The sequence below is a fragment of the Misgurnus anguillicaudatus genome, unplaced genomic scaffold (genome assembly GCF_027580225.2).
Source record: "Misgurnus anguillicaudatus unplaced genomic scaffold, ASM2758022v2 HiC_scaffold_32, whole genome shotgun sequence".
Classification (NCBI taxonomy): domain Eukaryota; kingdom Metazoa; phylum Chordata; class Actinopteri; order Cypriniformes; family Cobitidae; genus Misgurnus; species Misgurnus anguillicaudatus.
Genome location: NW_027395282.1, coordinates 3,363,901 through 3,387,109, shown reverse-complemented (window position 1 = coordinate 3,387,109; position 23,209 = coordinate 3,363,901). Strand labels below are relative to the sequence as shown.

Sequence of the window (23,209 nt, the reverse complement as noted above, 5' to 3'; positions counted from 1 at the left end):
GCCAGCGTGAGCACTGAGATATTGAGCTGTGGAGAGAGCCATACCTACCTAGAAGCTGTAACCAGCACAGAGGTGAGAGAAAACCTTGAAATGATTCACTGTGTCCCTGTGTTCCAGCAGTCGTCTGTGGAGAGGAAGAGAACTAGCATGAACGCTGAGATACCGAGCTGTGAAGAGAGCCTAGAGGGGCCGTTATTTTAAGTTCCCCTTTTCCCCTGCCTTATTTATTAATTTTAAATAAATTAAATAAAGTACATTTTAATTTATGCTTACCTTGTGTGTCTGGTCATTGGGGTGGCTTTGGGAATCTCCTCGAGGTGGAGAAAGGGGCGTGACCTTATTTACATCTGGGTCCACCCCGACTTGTGACACATACAACAGTGAGTTTTCCCTCTTTGAGCCAGAAAACACCATAATATTGTTATTAACATATCACTGAGTCCACTTGAGCATAAACACAAGACACTTTATTTAACAACCAAACACAGCAACTTGTGGTGATAATAAAACCAAAATGTGTGAAAGTTTATGTTTATAAGCTTTATGTTTATATAGTTTTTGGAATATAATTTGCAGAAAATTGCCACTTACTAACTAAATTCTCACCACAGTTTTAAAAATATAATAAGTTAAAGTTAGTTTTAAAGTGAAAATGCCTTAATGATAACAAAAGAGAAGTCTTTATAGACATAATCTTGTTAAATGCATTAATGATAACAAAAGATAAGTCTTTATAGACAGAATTTTGTTTTTTAATCAGTTATTTATTTTGTAGGCTATTGAAGATATAGTATGCATTGTTTTTAGTATTTATGCATACATAAGCATGTAAAACGACCAAGTATGAATATGCACAAGACAGACAGGGAACATACCTGTATATAAGATCTTTAGATAATGAGATTATAATGGTGCTATCAGGGGATGATCATTTGAGATGGTTTTGTCGCTCTTTACTTTCTTAGACTTGCACCTTTACCATTGCGTCTCTTTCTCGTCTTTCTACCAACAGATGTGTGTACTGTGAGCTGACGTCGCGTCAAACTACATCGCTTCAGCTGCGCACGGGTCACTGATATAAACGCGAGTAAACTTAAACTTTATAACAACTAACAGCATTATGTGCGGGAACTCCTTTCTTAATTTAGCGGCACAGTTTCTTGTGCACGGGTCAGAGACTTCTGCATGCCAGAGACTCAGCTGAACGAGCACAGCGAACGAACGAGCGCGCGCACGAAAGAGAGAGAGAGCTGCACCTCACTATAGTGCTTTTTATGAAATTTCAGAAATTACTCTTTCATTTGTTGGTGAATTATTTCCCGTTTCTCTGTCACACTCAGTCTAACGTGCAGGAATGTCAAGTTGACCACGCGCACTTAATTACATTACGCGGAATAAAAAATATGTTACGTCCCAGATAGCAAAAAATATCCGCAGGACTTCTTTTTGCCGCCAGCCCTAAGCTGTCGGCTATAGGTGCGTCCTGCTGACATTTTATTTCACGTTAAGTTACAACGGACCAATCAGCAGCCATGTAACGTGCAATTAGAGTGATTGACAGAAAACCCGACAAGTTACAAAACAATATGACATTTTCAGTTCGTCATGAACGCAAACTTGGGAGGCCCTTGAACTTGGGAGGCCCCTGGGCTTCAGCCCAGGTAAGCCCGTGCATTAAGGCGGCCTTGATTGCAGGTATATTCCCTTATAATAAACATTATTATACTGTATGTTGTATTCTCTAATCAATAATCAGTATAACATTTACAATATAATATTTGTGGTTGTACCATTTATGAGTATGATGATTTATAACACATGACAAACTCCATATTGTTATCTTGTACACTGAAAAAAATTGACTTAGTGGGTCTTTGAATTTAAATAAAATAAACATGTATATGCAACACAAAATATTTATATTCCTTGTGTAAACATAATTTAATTGATTAGGATTAAAATGTTTTGTTTGAATGTAAAATGAACACATTATTCTCACATTGATTAAAATTGATTGAATTGAATACTTAAAGCAATAAAATTGGGTTTGCACACAAAACGGCACCTCCTGAGCAGCAGGGGCAGTATAGCTCAATGAGAAGGACATCGATTGCCATAAAAGAAGAATAAAGATCGTTTGTTTTGGGCGCCAAAACGAAGACTCAGCAGCAGTCAGTCAGAAGAACTCTCTCAGACGGACACCACGTTATTAAAGTAAGTTCTATTATTTATTTATGTTCGCTTCATACGTGATATATCTTCACTAGATAGACTATTTTTGTTTACAATATGTAGCCATTGCAATGACTTGTAGTAAATATTAGTTTGGAGGAGGTTGGTGGAGTAAGTTAACAGTCAGTCAATTTCATAAAGAAAAACACAGCGTTTTAAAAATGTCAGCTGTTTAACGTTATTTCACGTTTGGTAACTTAGTTTTATCCGAGTTGAAAACTGTCAGCTTTGAGTTGACTTTTGAGGCACTTTTTACTCAGCTGTTCTATGGAAACGTATCAGGACAAATAAAACGCTAACCAAAAGTTATTCTGTCCAGAGTAACGTTATCCATGTAAGTAATTTACCAGATGATATCAATTGACTACATTAATAATGACATTGCGCGTATGAAACAAACGGTCTGCTTAATCAGATTATCAGACCCGCGTCAGTTATTCGTGACTTCGCTACGCCACGAGCAACACTTGATTCTATTAGAAAAAGCTTTTTTTTAAATGTCTCGCGTGACGTCTGGTATATTAACTGAAAATAAATCGCTTTGAAGTGCCACACCTTAAAGCTGACGTTTTCAGAAGAGAACCTTGTTGTTTTAAGATCTATTTTTGTCCAACATTGCGTCCTATGACAGATATAATACTTATTTCATTATTGTTCTGTGTATGTGTGACCTTCATCATTTGAGGTTATGTGTTGATTTCTCATCTGAATATTTCCTCTTATAGGTCCATCATTCTTTCATGCGCTACACAGCATTGGTAAGTCATTTCTTTCACTTTTGTACTGCTGTTAGGAGCTATATCTTATTTTTGTAACTAATATACAATTATTATTCTTTGACTCGCAGTACTCAAATATACAATGGTTGGTTAATTTGTTTATTTCAGATAAATGCTGAATTTAAAAGAATCACTACTGTCTTGTGTTCCTGTGTCACCTGGACCTCCAATCCAAAAACCTGATGAAACTCCTCTATCAGAAAGGAGGACAGCTAGCAAAAAGACTTCAAACAATTAATGATCAAATGACAGAAGTAAGTAATATAGATTCATAGACATAAAAATGTGTAATCTTTGTTGGAAGTACAGAACGTTTAGTATGTTTTAGTTACAACATCTTTTGGCACACGGGTCATTAAAACACCTGGGAAGATTTAAAGGGGTAGTTCACCCAAAAATAAAAATTCTCATCACTTACTCCCTATCATGTTGTTACAAACCTTTATAAATGTCTTTGTTCTGATGACCACTAAGGAAGATATTTTGAGGAATGTTTGTAACCAAACCAATCATAAGCCCCATTCACTTCCATAGTGGGGAAAAATAATACTATTGAAGTGAATGGGGCTCATGAACAGTTTGGTTGCAAACATTTCTCAAAATAAATATCTTCCTTCATGTTTATCAGAACAAAGACATTTATACAGGTCTGTAACAACATGAGAGTGAGAAAATGAGAGAATTCACTTTTGATGTGATTGTCAGGTGTGGTAGCACACACTCGAAACGTGGCCTCTTTATTTAACTCATTCCAGTGTAGTGAACACTAGGGATGCTCCGATCAGGATTTTTGCAGCCGATACGATCACCGATTTGTAATCTTTGTGATCGCCGATACCGATAATGATTTTTTTAAAGCTGATATGCAAGCTCTTTGATGACTGTAACTGTTACATTTTTTCTAGATAAAATAATACCACGGATGTTGCCTTTGTTATATTACTTGCAGTAATTAGGTATAGACCCTTTGCAAACACGTGACCTAGACCACGTGACGACGCCATGCTGGACGGCAAAATCACTGACGCACTAGGTTGATTAGTAATAGGCGAGCGGGATTTTTGATTAGTTTTAAACAGTTTAAATATATATTACACTAAATACATGGCTTCTTATATTAAGGAAGTTGTTGTGCAGTTATCGGTAAAGGTAGGGCATTTGGTAGGTCCTCACAAAAAGCGCTATTTAGAGAAGTTAGAGATAGCGGGACTGGATACCGACCCTTACCTTCTTCCTCCTTCAATTTTCACGGACCTCATTAAACGCAGAGTCTGCCCGACTTCAGCCCGCATGATTTGTACCACTATGTGGTAAACGGGATACCCCCATACACTGGTGCTGATCTTAAGGCTTTTAAAAGTCTGCAGAGCTGCCAACTTCTGAGTTCAGCTTGGAGTGAGAGAGGTCCTAACCATTTGCCAATTGATAATAGTGTGGATTTTAGCTATTTCTGTGTTAAATAGTTGGAAAAGACTGCGTTAAAATGGTTCACTATACAAATCGAATCATATTTTAGAAATTAAATTGAAATAAAAGCTTTTACTGAGTTTAAATGCCTGAGATTAGAGTCTTTAATATTATTTTATACACTTCTATTATGCTTTTCTTCTGATAAAAGTGCCAAAAAAGTTCTTAAAATCTAATGAATAGGCTAATGGTCTCTGTAAAATGTATAACTGCAGATAACAGCAGCTTTGATTCAGTTTATCCACTGAGGAAGAGAAGCGTAAAGTGGTGACGGACTGTCACAATCAAATAAACCAAATGAGTAGTTTATATTAAACTAAAGCAACAGATAATGTGTATGTCAAGACCATATAATTATATTTCGTATATATTATTGTTTATAGATGTCAAATATCAATTGACTTTTTTCTCTTTTATTAAAACCTGTCACCGCAAACATCACGCAGGCTTGTAATGCTTGCAAACATGCACACGCGAGTGATGGTTGATTAAAATTGCTGTTTTCTGAGGGTATCTGCGTGCGTGGAATCCGGTGTTGTGCACCTGGCAGGTCTCTGCTTTTCATCCATTCAACCTTGACGGTTTGTGTGTTCGACTGGTGCGGAGCTGACTGATCGGCGTATGACATCAGAGTAACGCGAGAGCAAAGGTAAAGGCGGATCCTTTTGTAACATTTCGACTTGCTCTCTCGGTACTCTGATGTCCTCGCTGCCGAACTTCCTGCGCAGCGCCACATAAAGTGAAATGCTCTTTGACTCTTTGCAGCAAAGCACCAGCAACATGAGAAGGTGGCACGCAAAAGACAGTGAAGGTACGCTAAAATATAAGTGTGTCAGTACTGCGAGCACTGGTTTAGCTACTTACATCGTGAAAATGGATGTGTGGCGTGAGAATGGGGTCAATTGGGTCTCACGGTGAATGCGTGAGAGTTGGCAGGCAGCTATGATTTATGGTGTCACTGCAGCATTAAACAATAACATTCATGTAAAAATAATGTATTTATGCCACTTTTCTGTAATGGTAGGTGCATCATAGCAACACGAAATAACCATTTTATGACCCTAACGAACACAAACACGTACTTGTTCGGCTTGCCGTCCGTCTACAACATAGCACTTCCGCCGTCCGTCATGGCGTCCATAATTCGCGCGAGTAGAGCGTGACGTCACGTGCAAGGGGTCTATATTATTGTTTTAATAGTGACTCAAATAAATAAGCACAACAAATATTTATTCTGCATAGAGAAATTTAATATGGCTTTAAAAAGGCTTATGTCTCCTAAAAGTACTGAAAATAAAACACTTTACAGTCTTTACTGTATTAATTAAATATACACGCATTCGTATGAAGTATAAAAGTTCTTTAGTCAAGAGCAGAGAGTGATTTTATTGAGAGATGAATTAGGTTACTGTAGCTTTAAGACTTGACAGAGATCGCTCTGTTCACGTGCACTGATGACAGGCTGCTGTGTGTGTGGGCGGCGGCTGAAAGCAGACAAGCAGCTGTGAGGAAAATAAAAGTTTAAACGCTCAAAACTTTAAAACGCATGCAAATAAGAAACTTTTGGCATGAGGATGCAATTGTCCGTGATAGATATGTGTTGTATACGCTGTTTGATGGGGATGTGAAGACGCCTCGCGCTGTTGACCGGAGTGCGTCCTCATAGAAAATACGCATATCTCTGTAAAGGCAAAGAGAGACATACAAATCTGCACGCCGCACATGAGCAAAGGGTTGTAAAAATGCTCGTGCTACGTAAAAAAATGTCTTTAATTGCAGCCACATTCAGGATCCTTTTGATGACAAAAGAAAACAGAAAGATCGGTTTATGAGATCGGCAGATTTAACGAGCACCGATCGAGTCATTTAATGCCATTATTGGCCGATCGATCGGAGCATCCCTAGTGAACACACACACACACCCAGAGCAGTGGACAGTGCAGCTGCCTTGCTTTGTAACCCATGTATTTGTAACCAATTGTAACATGCTGTGGCAATGCACATGGGTCTGTATACTTACATTTATATTTGTTTGCATTGTACTAATTTCCAATGACACTTTTATTGTAACAGTAACCTTTTTTCTGTTTCTTTAACTACATTTGTCTGTTTTGTACAGGGCATGGATAAAGTCAACATAAGTGAGGTCATTTGAAGACACCAATGTTGGGATTTGTGCTCTCAAACAACATGCTTCTTGTGATGAAGAAGAGGATCTTTGTATAGTCCTGGAAGCCATGAAGGTGTTGCAACATCGTGTTTGAGCTGATGTATGCCTTAAACCTGAGCTATCCTGATCTCCGCTTTATTTTTGAGGAAATCCAAACTGCATTGAGAGTAACTTTAACGAACAGTTTCTTTCAGTGAAAGGATCAGAAAGACTGTGCTGCTCATTTTTGACTTTTTTTTAATCTGTTTTAAGTGTTTTCTCTTATTAATACATTAACAGTTTGCTGCTCAGAGTTGATTTTGGAAATGGTTGTTGTATTTTGTTTTTGATGAATTTTTGATTAACAGTTTATACAAATGCTGTAGCTCTGACTTTCCTAAGGATTGATATTTTCCAGTTTGTAAATCCATTTTAAAAATAATAGTACTTACTGTTTTGCATGTCTCTTTGGAATGCAGTGTTTGTGCTTTAGCACTTCTAAATCTACTGTGATAGTAACTATTTTAAACATTTGGGTTAGTTTCACAGATTGGGCTTTTCCTAGTCCCAGACTTTTGCAATGCCATATATCAGTGCCATTGTTTTGTCTAAAGATGTACTCCAGTGTTGTTTTTGTAAGGTGGGTTTGTAAAAATATCCTAATATAACTAGGGCCTAGTCATGGATTAATCTACAACCTGTTTGGGAAATTGCCCCTTTATGTATACTGCATGTGCTGATTGTTGTAATAGTTATTGACTGTTATTGAATTAATGTGTAGTGATTTAAATGAATTGATGATCTAAAAAGCAGTGGTTTGCCTCAATATCACTAAACATTTGTACAAAACTCTTTGCTTTTTATGCCAATGCAAATGTATTTTGTTTTTAAAAAAATAAATAACATTTGGATAATTATGGGTGATTATTCTGGTGCCAGAGACATAATAAAATTGCTTTAGAGTTACATAATCCCATAATATAAGCATTAAAAAAGCATGTTGGAATTACAGATGAAAATCTAGTCCCCTTTCATAATAAAATTACTTAAAAATTACAAAATAAATGTGTTATAGTAAAGAGAAATATCACTTTGAGTCAACATATTTATATTAGACTACTTAAAATGATTAAAATGTTTTGGTCTGACACATAAAAATTATTTGAGGAAAATTATTTTGGTTTTAAACAATCGGATCATGTGGGACCGATGTACACATTAAAATTACGTAAATTGAAAGGATTTTTTTTCAGTGTATTATAAGTACACAATGTCATGTATTTTAAATTTCATATATTTACATTGTATAATTGTCACTTGACCTAAAGCAGTAAATAAACCATAAGTCTTCTCATAAACATCCACAATGTGTTACACACAAATAACTGAAACAAACAGAAGGCTACAGGTTGGGCTTTAATGTTCTTTAAAGTGAAAACGTGTCAGAAATGTCCAACATATGTTTGTTACCAGCCTTACTCCTCTATAGTGGGTCAATATTTATTAAAATGGCACTCATAATACTGGCAAAGGCTTTAGTGGAGCTTTTGTAGAGCATCAATGATCAGTGTACTGGCGATGTCTTGTAAACTCAACTATATCTTTAGTCAAACCTGGCCAGAAAAAAATGTTTACTAATTCTGTGACACATTTTGAGTCGTCCCAGATGAGCTGCACAAAGTTTAGTTTGTCCCATTTTTAAACCTGTCCTCCATACACTAAAAGAAAGAACTATTTGCTGATTTCGATACAGAAGATTATTATGACAAAAAGTATCTAAAATAAAAGCCTATAATATTAATGTATACTCTTCTATAAATTATATAAAATTTTATAAATGATATAAATTATAGACTATAATACAATACACTAATGGTCAGATTTCATTTTTTATCTCTTTCTATGTGTTTGTCACTGTTAGACTCTAGTGCTGCAAATGTTTGTGTGCAGATCAGCAGAATTGCTGGAGTGATGTCACAACTCTCTTTATGACATCATCACCTAGCAACAGTCTCTCAGCAGTGACATCAGTGATGCAGTGATGTCATATACAGTGACATATTAATGACAGCTCAGTGTAAATAATCTAATGTTCAAATAGATGAATTATTCATTGAAGTATTGAGTTTATCATTCAACAGTCTTGTGTCAGTGTCAGATCAACTGTAACAACTTAAAAACTTTGCTATAGTGAATCTTTATGTAGATGATACTGTGATCTACTTTCATCTTCACTATAAGTCAGACTGTTATTCAACTCAATGCTGTTTTAGTTAGGTTAGGATTTTATTACAGGGCTGTGCTTTAATCTTGCAGTTAGGAAAGCATTTTTTCAGTTTATTTTAAATGTTTTGGCTGCAGCAGTGTGGACTTCGGAGCGTAAAAATTACAGATGGGACAACCTACGGACTCATAGACTGAGCGAGCGTGCACAATTTAAGGCCACGAGACCGAAAGCCCACATAAGGTGCGCTATTAGGGACAGGACCTTAGTGGAGTAATGTTAAAGTTTTATGTGTTGTAGCTGTTGGGGTGTGACTTACACCTCTAGAAGAGTTTGATCTTTAGTGGGATCAACAGTAGATATTCACTCTTCATACTCACATCCCACTGGATATACAGTAGAGAAAACATACTGGGATTTGTTAAACATTAATGCTTGGAAATTAAAGAATCTGCATGAGGTTCATCAGTTTGTTGGTCATGTGGAGTATAAAACATATGCAGATTATTAGCTCAGTTTATTAGTAATGAAAGAAACAGGTTTATAAAAATATAAAACATAATCTGTCGTGTGAATCGAGTTGAGACTGTTTCTCAAGAATAAGAGCACTAGCAGTAAAAAGATGAAGATTAATGATTAGATTTTTTTCTGCTGGAGACATAAAAGATGAAGTAAAGATAAGAGACATCTTTTACAGGACTCAGCAATAATTAACAGCTATAAATTAACTTTTAATATAATAGTATGTAATAGTTTTCAAAATATGTAAAGTTCAAGCATGTTATGAAATGCTTTTCTTCTTCTTATGCTATGAAAAGTGTCAAAAAGAGTTTCTTTAACATCCGCTTGAGTACGAGAAAATGAGATAAGATCATTAAATGATCTACTACAACTTCAGATATTGACACAACTTTACAAACCGATTAAAGTCAGAGATCTCCACAAGCACGCATGTATACACATGTCTATGTATTTAATCTTTTATTTGAAATGTTACTTGAGGAAAACAAGTTTTAAGTTTTTAAGCATGTGATATTAAGTATCTCAAAGGTACATATTAATACATCTGAGGTATGTAAATAGTTCATATTAGGACACAGTTTATCTGACAGTGTATTTAAAGACAAGCTGGAGAGACCAGAATGTAACCACAAAGTTGTCTTCTCACAGACGCTTTACATGTAATTTACTGCTAACAACAACGCCCTGAATCTGTTTAGGAGCTTCTTATTAATGCCAGATTATCAATAGATGGATTGGGCAATAATGGGGCACCAAGAGCTCCAGACTGAGACCAATCTTTTTGGGTATCTTCTGACTAGAATTAGTCGAGGGGGTTTTATGATTCTGTGGTTCACGACTTCCTGAACGTTTCATTAAATGTGCATTATGGCATGTGCAATAAATTCTATTTATTATCAAAGTATTTGTTAGTTATACAGTTATTTTAAAGAAAAATGTGAATAATTGCATTGCAGGCTGATTTAAGCTGCGGTCACACTTTGGTCAGACGTTGCTGTGTGGAGCAGCTCATCAGTTTGATCTTTTGCTTCATTTATTTGTACATTTCAGTAGAGAGAAAGGTCACACAGTGATGTACCAGTTTTGTACTGATCACAATGCTCCACATGATATGAATTCACAGAGCTTTGACTTGAACTTTGTTATGCAGCGACCTGCGAAATATCATCACACAAGTTTACGTTTCTGTCTGACGCATTCACTTGTGTTTGAATGGAAGTCAATGGAATGAAAAGTGTAGTGTGACCGGCCCTTTAAGCAGCGCAGCATCTTCTTCTCTTCTTACTAAATCACAAATTTAAACTGATCATTACTGCCATCTATTGTTCTGTCACTCGTCTTTGTGAAGATTGTCTGGAGAAAAGTCGACACATCTATCCAGTTATAATGCCGTGATGGAGCAAGACATGACGACAGAATCTGAAGATGTAGAAATGAATTGCACATGGCCGTATTTGTTCATGTCTTCTAAAAAAACAAACAGTAAAATGTACATGTTCGTATGTAATCTGAGCAAACTTTAAATAAATAAATATCACTGAAATAAAATTGAAGAAAATAAATAAATTTAAATAAAATACCTAAAAAATGTCATTTCAGAGTGTAAGAACAATAAGGTCAGCTGCTCTGCACAGGTTGAGTTTCATTGAGGTTGAATTTATTAACATGTAAAGAAAACAGACTGACATTACATTCAGTGATGCTATTGATCATAAGAGCCTTTTACATTTTTGTTTTATTTATCTTTTATTAAACAATAATTAAATAACATTTTGAAATGTCATGAACTGAAGTTTATGTTGTAAATTTTACACTTGTTTTTGAGGTTGTCTCTGATATGATGTGTTTTGCTTACCAGTCTAATCTAGTATTAAACTGAAGCTGGTATAAACTGGTTTTCTGGGCAGAGATGTCTATCACACAGTCTCATCCTGTTTAAGTGGGTGGTTTGTGGCAAAGCCGATCAAGTTTTTATGCTGATTCAAAAACACGACACTCATTTTTAATCTGTCTTTAGAATTAAAATATATATTTTTTTGTATAATGTATCCATTGTCTGATTGGTCTGACTGCCCTTTCGCAAGGGCTTCTGGGTTGGTAAAGTGTGTAAAGCCTGCTGCAGACAGCATCAAGGGGGCGCTGATGAGCACACTTCGAAGCGTAAAAATTAAAGATGTGACACCCTACGAACTCGTAGACTAAGCGAGCGCACACGTTTGCTAAATATGTTACTATCAGCTCCATTGTACATTTTTGTTAACAAGTTTTACAATTTCAAAGAAACAAGTAGATTCAGTTTCCCCAAAAGTTCAATGTAAATATAAAAATTATTTCTGTCTCAGTTTATTAATAATGAAAGGAACAGGTTTATAAAAATATAAAACATAATCTGTCCTGTGAATGGAGTTGAGACTGTTGCTCAAGAATAAGAGCACTAGCAGTAAAAAGATGAAGATTAATGATTAGATTTTTTTCTGCTGGAGACATAAAAGATGAAGTAAAGATAAGAGACATCTTTTACAGGCAGTGGCGTCTATATGCTTGTTGTATCTCACAGTAAGTTTGTTTCTGCAATATGAAAATGAGAGTTATGTGATTCCCATTACAAATCCAGACAATAACCAATTTACAACGTCTATTGCTGGTGTTTGTTAGTTCAGTTTGTTAGATCAGTCTGAATCGTAATCTAATGCTTCACATTTTTTTTCTTATTAAGTTTTTTTAGTAAGATCACAGACTGAAGTTGCAGTAGTGTATAAATTACATTGTTTTAAATACATCCTATAAGGAATTTTCAAGCAAAGGATGATCTGAGAGGGGCTTGAAAATATTTTTCTGTACAAAAGGAGGCCGGTGGAAAAAGTTTGGGAACTACTAGCTTAAGGTTAAACCAAGACTTTCTGTCTTATACTGTACCAAACTGTAAAAAATGGTGTTATGTTAAGAAGTTCAAAATAAAATAAATCTGTTTTTATATGTCCAACTTAATTTTATATACTCAATATTACTGTCGTGCAATTCAAATGAAACCCTTCAGGCAATGTTGGGTCATGGGGGGGCTCCAGTTTCTTGGACTTTTCTTAGGGCCCCCAAAATTATAAACACAACACTGTTTACAGGACTCTCCAACAAACAACAGCTACACGTAAAGATAAGAATAGTTGTCAGATTATGTAAAATTCAGGCATGTTATAAAATGCTTTCCTTCTTCTTGTGCTATGAAAAGTGTCAAAAAGTGAAGGAGAGTCTTTCTTTAACATCCGCTTGAGTACGATAATCAGATCATTAAATGATCTACCACAACTTCAGATATTGACACAACTTTACAAACCGGTTGAAGTCGGAGATCTCCACGAGCACGTATGTATTCACATGTATATGTATTGAATCTTTGAAATGTTACAAAAAACAATCATGTTAGTTTTATTTTACTGTAATAACTGTCTGATGATTTGAGCGTCACAATGATGTTTTATTTTTTCTCAGGAATAAGAAAAGAGTTTTGGGTCTAATGTGACTTTCTACAAAACTACATCATGAACTTCAGACTCTCATCATTGATCCTGCTGTTACACATTCAAGGTATGAACACTTTGGAGTAGATGACAGTTTTGTGGTTGTTGGACATTTGGGAAAAGCATCAGTGTTGTTTACTGCATTAAGACAGTGATATAAGACAAGAGTCAGTACAAACTTTAATTATTCAAACAAGAAAATGTACAGCTGTCACCAGGGCAGTGCCCTTTCAAAAGTAAACTTTATTTTTACCTAAACAGTGTATATAAGTATCTCAAAGGTACATATTAATACATCTGAGGTATGTAAATACTTATTAGGACATAATATTTCTGACAGTGTAAGTAGAGATAACAACACTGAAATAAAACTTGAATTGGTTAACCCTCTGGGGTCCGACCCTTTTGGGACACTGTCAGAGGTTCTGACATGCTCTCACGTTTGGTCTTTTTTCAGTTGCTTTAAAACACATTAATGGCTAATATCACATAACACTGTATTCAGCACAAACTGTGCTATAATAATATGTAAGATAAATGTATGTACATGTTTGTATTTTTAAGTAAATGATGTTTATGCGTGGTTAGTAAAAAAAAAAAGTTGCTGAAATAAGGCCAAGGAACACATCCTAAACATTTGTTAACAAGCAAAAAGTTATCTACTCTTGTAGAGTATAGAGAATTTTCTAAAAAAAGATGTAAAAATCATTTAACCCACTCATTCACATGAAACAATACATTGATTTAACTTTTGTAAGACACTTTTTGCTGTGTAAAGGCAATATGCAAGGGAGGGTCAATGGTCATGAATATTGATGTGTTTCACACCAGAGACCCAACCCCCTAATGGCTCAGTGAGGAATGTTGGGACAAAAGAATGACTGTGGGGAGACTTAAAGAGATAATCTTTTGCTTGTAGTTTAAAAAAATAGGTTACAATAAATACAAAAGACTTTTTTAGTAAAATAAAAGTCTTATAGGGTTGCAAAAAATGCTAAAAAAAATTAACAATACAATAGAGTTAAGAAGCTTTATTGTAATTATAAATAAAGAAGTTTCATTATAATTATAAATAATAAAGTAACAATATTTATACATGTAACAATATTCTATATGACCAGTACAATATGGCTCTAATTAAAAGAAAAGGATTCTAAATGTCAGCTGTGAAAGTTTGGTGTGCATCTAAAAATACTTCATACACTGTAACTCTTTGGGAATGGAGTTAAAGGCGCTCTAAGCGAATTGACGCGTTTTAGACCATAAAACATTTTTTGTTACATACAGCAAACATCTCCTCACTATCTGCTTGCTGCCTGTCCGCTGATCAAACTGTAAAAAAACGCGATCTCTGTAGACAGCTCAGGCTCGACAAACGGCAATATCAACATAGTGGCCAAACCTAGCACAACAAAACATAAAGTGTTCCAGCCAATAAACGATTTGGGGGTGGGGGTTGGGCGCGTTCATGAAAGCACGGACGGGAGAGGCGTTAGCTACGCTCCGTTTGTTTGAAAACAGTTCAAACATCAACAGGAAGTGACGTCGCACATTATTCGCTTAGGGAGCCTTTAAATGTTGTCGTGCCATTGTTCAAAACAGTTCCTATTTAACTGAACACAATGGAACATTACATGTTTTGCATTTCCAAAGTGTGTCCTGTCTTTTACCATATTGCAGCGCACACAGTTCTGGCGACCAACAGTGGCAGTATTGCTTACATCTGAGGTCAGCTGAGCTACTGGAACTGGCACATAGGTACACCTTGTCTGTTTTGGTTCTGCTCTATGTGTTATGCTCTACAACGAGCTGTTCCATGAACTGTTTGTGGGTCATGTTACCACATAGCTCCTTGTGCACATTGAAGGCATTGGTGACAGCAATGTCCAAGAAGTGTAAAAAGATCTTTCTGTACCACTTCATTGTCTTGTGCTGTGCAGTATAGTACTGTATCATCTGATCAGAAAGGTCAATACCCCCCCATGTGCTGATTGTAGGCAGTTACAGGTGCAGGACACGAATGGGTACATATTGACGTACTCTTTATTGTTCCCAGTTGGCGCCGCTGCGTGCCCTCGTGCGAGTACCAGACGAAGTTGGTGTTGCAGACACATTCCTGAAAACATATCTTGAGCTATAAATGCATGAAATGGTAAATAATACAATTAACGGTTTCAAATGTGTATGAGATATTACCTGATACTATAGAGAACAGAGTAAGAAAGAAAGAGACACCACTAGATACGTCCGTTTGTAATCGTATTGAAAAGCCTTCATGTAGTCGGAGCCGATGGTGTAGTGGGCGACCCGAGTTCTATTCCCAGCTTGTGGTCATTTGCCGATCACATACCCTTCTCTCCTCCCTGTACTTTCCATGTCCTCCCCTAACCTCACTATTGAATAAAGACAAAACTAGCCAAAAAATATAACAAAAAAGCCTTCATGTAAACACCTAAATCAATACGATTGAGGTCGATCGGATGCAAATTTGTATCGTTTTAAAGGGGTTGGTGTTCTTACACATGTGTACTCTGCTAGTCTTGTAAGTTATCGTCAAGTTTACTATTAAGCATTCAAGTAGTTCCTGTGATAGTTTTATGTAGTCTTAGGGCTAGTCCACACGGACACAGGTATATTTATAACCGGCGTTTTCCCTAAAAAAAATCCCGTCCACACATGCTCGGTTTAAATTAAATATCCATCCACACGATAAAGCAAAAGCACGCTATCAAGCGCTGTCAATAGCATGCCACACAGGCAGGGGATATAACCCAAATCGTGTTCCGCAATATAGTGAGATAACTGAGCATCTATCTGTATACATGTTAGAAGCCCTGTTAGCACAGTTATTATTAGCAAGATACGTCCGCCATTGCACAGAATCATCAACAAAGCAGTCACCGGCGCACAATCTTGACGTCAAACACAGTGGATAACGGCGCACACACTGACGTCGCAAGGCAAAACCCCCGGTTTTACTCTCTACACAACACCACTGTAACCGGGGTTTCTTAAAAAGCTCACCCTGGCCGGGGTTTTCAAATATGCTCGGTTTCAGTGCCCTGATACTGCGGTTTCGCGTGGACGAACGGCCAAACCGCGTGAAAAAACTCACGGTTATAAAAATACTCGTGTCCGTGTGGACTAGGCCTTATTCTGTTTATCATCTGTCTTTGTTGGTGCCTTTAGGTGTTTTAGGCACCAACTGGGTTTTCTTTTGTACCCAATAAACCTTGTACTGTATATGTTCATGCAAAGCCTGCATCTGGGTCTCTCTCTCTCTCTCTCTCTCTCTCTCTCAGAGTAATACATTCCTATATTTTCTCTTCTATCAGGGATTCCTGGTTGTGATTTATATCAGCAACTCATTTGGAGAGTAATGTAATGACTTGGGTAACGCTGTTGGGTCAGTTTCCCAGACAGGGTTTAGAATAATCACTAGGCCTTAGTTATATTAAGACATTTAAGTAACTTTTACAAACATACCTTACACAAAAAATACTGGTGTGCATCTTGAGATAAAACATTGGCACCGATAAGTTGATAGATAGTTAGTAACTGTGAAGTACGTGTGCGTTATTTGCTGGCGCTACCCAAGCTGGCTATGTACTCCGGTAAGAGAGTCGCTGCAACCTTGGATTTATTCAACAGATTTATTGACATCCCATTCTTGCAGGCAAATACAGTGCTTTGTGTTAGTGCAATTGTGTGTGTGTGTGGTTTTCTGTAAATAAAGAAATACAGAATATGTAAATATAACCTGTACATAACAATTACACATATACACAGATTAAAGATTAATAAGTAACTACTCACTCTGAAGTATAATAATTATATGCAATAAATAACTGCTATACAACAACAAACAATACTGAGTAGTAATGGAAATTACTATAATCCAATGTAGTTAAGGAATGCAGTTATATCTATTGGCCAATAGATGTCAGTTTAAACCACAAATGAACATATCGTCAATATGCAGGTGTAACAGTCACGTGACAGACTGGTGGCGCGAACGGCACAATGAAACGCGCTTCAACATTTAAATCAGCAAATACCATTGCGAGTGCAAAACTAAACTAATCCTATACGGGATTATAATTAACAAATGTACACCACATGCATAAATCAAGATATTAACTATTGTTTCTAAATTATATATTAACAGCACGTTATTATCATTACAGAAGACGTGAGCATGCTAAACAATAATTAAGAGAAACACTATTAAGTTAACTAAACAAATAAAGACACATGCAATACCATCATTGACATAATATTGTGCACTTACGTTCTCAATAACGCACACGGCAACACAACATAAAAGTATACAAATAACATGCAACTCAGGAGCAGCTGTAATCGTGTCTGCAGCGAACTATAAAGTAAAATGGCGAAACTGCGCATGTGCACAAATACGTGAATCTAGGGAGGACGTCAAATCATCAGTCCAGCAGGGAGTTTTCCACAGTAACATTTTACAATAAAGTTGAATTTGTTAATATTATTAATACATCAGCTAACTAGAGATCAAGTAGGTCAGAATTAAAAGAAAAACTCATAAATAAACTCAGGTTATTTCAGATTAATTTACATCATTGTTCTCTAGGGCAAGATTTTACATTACATTTAAATTAACATTATACTGGGTTACGAATGTCAATAATATTTTATATTTATTTTCAGGGTCCCTAACATTGGATAACTTTAATGTAACCTGTGATGAACTGAATATTTGTGCTGTGAGGGGGAGATATGTAACAATGAGGTGCGATTACTCAAACATCAACGTCAAAACTGGGTTCTGGTTCAGTCAGAAACAGAGAACAAACTGGAGAAACAAAGATGAACCTGAAGATTTGACTTTAGATTCAGATTACTCAGGACGAGTGAAGCAGTGGATCACTAAAGATCACTCAGGACTCTCAATAGATGATCTGTTAGAGAGAGACAGTGGAGAATATCAGCTCATGATCATTATGAAGGATGGAGTTAAACATCTCAGCTCAGTCACAGTCAATCTAACAGTTTCAGGTACATTTACATTCTCATCAGTCCAGTTAAACTCTTTTCATTTCTCATCTAATGTAAGGTTTTGATTATTTAGTTTTACAGGTGAAGATGAATCCTGAATCTACAGGACAGCGAGTAAACCTGAGCTGTGATTCCTCCTGCCCTTTAACATCTGAATATGAGTACAGCTGGTACAAGAATGGAAAACCTTTTAAAAATAGTCAAAGCATATTTGTGTCATCCACTGACAGTTATTCCTGCTCTAAGTCTGTTTCATTGCCCTCTTCATCTGTGTGTGAGTCTGACATTTATAAAATATTTAAATTAAAATGGAAGAACAAACTTTGCAGTTTTCTTGTTGATTCATATATCAGTATGAGTGTGTTTGTAATTGATTGTGAATGTTACAGCAGTATTTTGTGACTCTTTCAGGTCTTTCTAACAGTAGCTGTTGGGCTGTGACTTACACCTCTAGAAGAGTTTGTGCTTTAGTGGGATCAACAGTAGATATTCACTCTTCATACTCACATCCCACTGGATATACAGTAGAGAAAACATACTGGGATTGCTATCATTATCTTCGTGGGGAACTCAGTGATCTGCATGAGGATCATCAGTTTGCTGGTCGTGTGGAGTATCTGGGAAACACACTGAGAATCAAAGACGTCAACACGAGTGATTCTGGATATTATTACTTCAACATCATCACTAACACATCAGATGTAGTTTCTGGTTCACATGGAGTCCATCTTATTGTTACAGGTAACTGCTCATAATAAACTCTCTGTAAAGTTGCTTTCACTGATCAGATTTGATGAATATATTTATGCTACTGTTTTAGGGTCCTTACAATTTTTTTATCTTTTCTTAAACGATGAGTAGATTACATTTTAAATATTCAAATATCAATGCTATCAATCATTTTAGTAAATCATCTGAAATGTCATCTCGTCTGAACACTGTATGATGTTTATGTTGTGAATTTTACACTTTTTTACGGTTGTCCATGTTGAAAATAATGATGTGTTTTGTACTGCATATATGATGCTGCTGTATCTGAATGGCTTCATTAGTTGGACTATTCAGTTTACCAGCTTGCAAGCATGGTTGATCGGATGCTGGTAAATAGTGTAAATATGTTGGTCAAGCAGCCAGGCAAGCAGCAAACCAGCACTTACCAGTCTAATGCAGTATTAAAACTGAAGCTGGTATAAACTGGTTTTATGAGTTGTTACACGTTCTCTGTGCGATTTATGACAAACTTGCAAAGTTAATCAAGACTTTATGTTGATGTTGAGGACACTCATCACAGAAGTCTTCAGATTTAAAACAAATAAACTAATCAACATTTGACGTTGATCAAAAAAGTTAATCAAAGTTGTTTTTAGACAAAAAGGTTTTGATCCAAATGTTGACTGCATATTTATGTTGCACTCGTGTGTTTGACAGATGATTTTATTTAAAGCAATTTAAGCTGTGTTTACATTATATATTTTATTTGTATGTGTGTGTTTGACTGCATAACTTTGCCATTGTTCACATCATACTGTATTGAGCTGAATCAAACATTTCAGGCATAACTAAGAAAAGTAGTTGACATGAACTCTGTTATATGAAATCTCAGTTACACAGGTGAGAAGCAGTCCAAACCCTGTGATAGATGGAGAAAAAGTGATATTAAGCTGTTCAACTAAATGCACTCTGGATAACAAACATACTTACATCTGGTATAAGAATGGACAACAGGTAACAGATGGATTGAGATTATTAAACAAGTTGTACCTGGACTCAATCAACAGTGAGGAGCTACAAGAGTATTCCTGTACTGTAAGAGGTAACACAACATCTCATCATACATCTGATGAAATTATATAAGAGAGAGTTTCAGTCCTTGATGCTGATTGGTTTATTCTCAGCTATGACATCATCACTGAGCTACTTTCACTGTGCAGCACTCATAGCTGATCATTAATATTGTGTCAGTCTGTAAGTCACGGGTTAAAGCTCTTCAGTTGTGATGATATTCATAATGTAGTACAGCCTCTCATACCTGCATTTTGATAGATTTATTGATTTTAACATCATGAGTCTTTGTCATTTAAGATGAAGAGTAAAGTTATGTTCTGAATTTTTTGGGGTTTGTCTTTCTTCAGATTCAATGGACAAAATTAACGAAACAACTGACAGAAACAATGAAGAAATGGACAGTTCAGTGTTTGTCCCTCTGTTGGTGTTTCTGCCTCAGTTTCTCATTATAGGAGCTGTATGGATCTGGTAAGTAAAAATATCAAATAAAACTCAAAACTGCATAACATACAGTGAATATTCTGATATGAATTCAGATTGTAAAAGTGTGAATTTTGACCCTACAGGTTTTTCATCAGCATGAATAAATTGAACTCATCTAAAAACAAAACTGATGACAAACAAATAGAGGTGAGAAAATCTGTATATCTGTATGTTAAATAAACTAATGCTCAGATTTTATAACATTATCTCTTTCTGTGTGTTTGTCATTGTTAGATGTTGCAGGTCTGTGAGTAGATCAGATGTCTGTCCATCAGAACTACTGGAGTGATGTCACAACTCTCTTTATGACATCATCACCTAGCAACAGTCTCTCAGCAGTGACATCAGTGATGCAGTGATGTCATATACAGTGTCATATTAATGACAGCTCAGTCTAAATAATCTAATGTTCAAATACATGAATTATTCATTGAAGTATTAAGTTTATCATTCAACAGTCTTGTGTCAGTGTCAGATCATCTTATAATTGTGTTCTTGCTATAGATTTTGTATTAATACATTTACTTTGCATTTCAGTATTTACAAATATTATTCAAAGTCCTTCATATTAGTGAATCTTAATTTGGTTTTCTATTTTTATTGTTTTAAATTTTGTCTTTATATTGTATGATCTCCAGTCTCCATCAAAAAGAGCTGAGGGGTTCTTGTTTAAATAAAGATAAAAAATACATACATACAAATACATACAATAGTTGATTATTTGTGACACTTTTGGGGGGCGGTTTCCTGGACAGGGCTTAGTCCTAGACTAAAATGCATATTTGATCTGCCTTAATTTAAAAACACCTTGCACTGACATATCTTGACATATATAAGTGACATTGCTTTGTCTCAAGATGTACAACAGTATTGCTTTTTTGTAAGGTTTGTTTGTAAAATAACTAAGGTCTAGTCGTGCATTAATGTAAAACCTGTCCGGGAAACCACCCAATAGTGTTTCGCCAACAAAGCCTTCAATGTCACAAATTAATAAATTACTGTCATTGCATTAATAGTGCTGCTAAAAGTTTTTGAAATATGGACATGATTTCTTAGAGCCATATATATCTAATGATTTATGATTTTTAATACCATCAAATGTTGAAATGTTGAAATATGATAACTGAGCTTACCAACAATATATAGTTCCCTTTCAGTCGGTCACTACGACGTCACGTCGTGACCGACGAATTGGGAGCTCGCTTAGAGAGACCAATCTGCTTCGAATACTACTAAAACGCCAATGAACTTGGCATTGAGATATTTGCATAATGCTGGCGCCGCCCCGCCAGGTGCGTATATAAGGCGCACGTGCAAATAGGGAAATCAGCTTTTTATCGCTTCGAAAGCCGGCAGTATCTGCTACTGAGAAGCTACTTCACTCTGTTGGGATCGATTGCGGAAGTTGGTTGGACTGGCAGTACCACAGCGGACGCTTCGCAGTATTCCACAGGCTCTGCATCTTTTTTGTTTGTTTTGAGTTTAGTGTGTGCGTTGCCTTCCCTGTGCGCATCATCAACTGAGCATCTGAGTGAATTTCCCTAAAAGAGTGATACGAGAGAGCTTTGTGCCTTGTTAAAGGCAGCCACTCTCTCGTATATCCGGACATTAGCGTCCTTTTCAGGATGTCTTTTCGTCCGTGCGATCTTGGATGCGGGAAGTATATGGGTCCGAAGGACGGTCACGAGCGTTGTCTTTCGTGCTTGGGCATCGAGCACGCTGAGGCAGCGTTCGCTGGGGGTAAGTGTTCTCACTGCGAGAACATGTCCCTTGTGGATTTGCGGAGACGGTTGTCTTTCCTCCGGGAAAAACGCAACCCACGTCCGACGAGCTCTGATCGCCGCCACGGTGCGGCTGTGAAGCTCTCGAAGGATGATCTCCGCATCACTGTGCTGAACCGGGCAGGGGATTCGTCCTCTGCCTCTCAGCCTCCTCATCCACAGCCGGTTGATGCGCCGATGGAAACTTCAGAGTCGTGTTCTACGATGTCTGTTGGATCTGTCGTGCCTCCCTCCGGGTCCACGGAGACCGCAGCATCCGAGGGTGGGCCCTCTACCTCTGAGGATCTGGATGTCCTCCCCCCTTCCGGACGGGTCGTGACGCCGGATTTCGATCCAGAGATGGTGGCCGTGCTCTCTCGAGCGGCGGAGACCGTCGGGTTGGAGTGGGTTCACCCCCCACAGCCCGAACCGTCCCGCCTGGATGATTGGTTCTTTGGAGCTGCCCGGGTTTCACAACCCTCTCCGCCGGTACCTTTCTTCCCCGAGGTGCACGAGGAGCTGACCAGGACCTGGAGGTCGCCGTATTCTACCCGTTTACGGCCGTTTCAGCCCTCCCCCCTCACCTCCCTCACCGATGGAGCCGCTAAGGGCTATACGGGAATTCCCCCCGTGGAGCGTGCGGTTGTGGTGCAATTGTGTCCGGCCACCGCTTCCACCTGGAAGGATCGCCCAGCCCTCCCCTCCCGTGCTTGCAGACAGTCTTCCGGTTTAACGGGGGCTGCCTATCATGCATGTGGAGAGGCGGCTTCAGCCCTGCACGCTATGGCGTTGCTGCAGGTCCACCAGGCCAAGGCCTTGAGAGATCTGCACGAGGGAGGACACGACTCGCCTGTGCTTTCGGAGCTCCGGGCCGCTACGGATCTGGCCCTCCGTGCTACGAAGGTCACGGCACAGGCGATCGGTCGTGCGATGTCCACGATGGTGGTCCAGGAACGCCATCTGTGGCTCTGTCTGGCCGACATGACGGATGCAGAAAAGAACAAGTTCTTGGATGCGCCCGTATCCCAGGCAGGCCTGTTCGGCGAGTCGGTGGAGTCGTTTGCCCAGCAGTTCTCCGCCGCCCAGAAGCAGACGGAAGCGATCGCTCAGATCATGCCCCGGCGCAAGCGACCTGCATCTCGCCCCCCAGCGCCGGCGGCCCCGTCTGCTCCTCGCCGAGGGCGCCCTCCGGCGGCTGCCTCCGCCCCCCCCGCTAGAACGTCTTCTAGACCACGGAGAGGGAACAGCCGTCGGCAGCC

At 37.7% G+C, this 23,209-nt stretch overlaps 1 long non-coding RNA gene across 1 annotated transcript; it reads left to right on the top strand.

The window, feature by feature from the left end:
* Window positions 1-297: 297 nt before the first annotated feature.
* LOC141363097 (uncharacterized) lies at window positions 298-7,466 on the top strand. Its single transcript, XR_012368600.1, has 3 exons — window positions 298-2,990; window positions 3,120-3,265; window positions 6,598-7,466. It is a non-coding gene; the product is annotated as an uncharacterized lncRNA (long non-coding RNA).
* The last annotated feature ends 15,743 nt before the right edge of the window (window positions 7,467-23,209 follow it).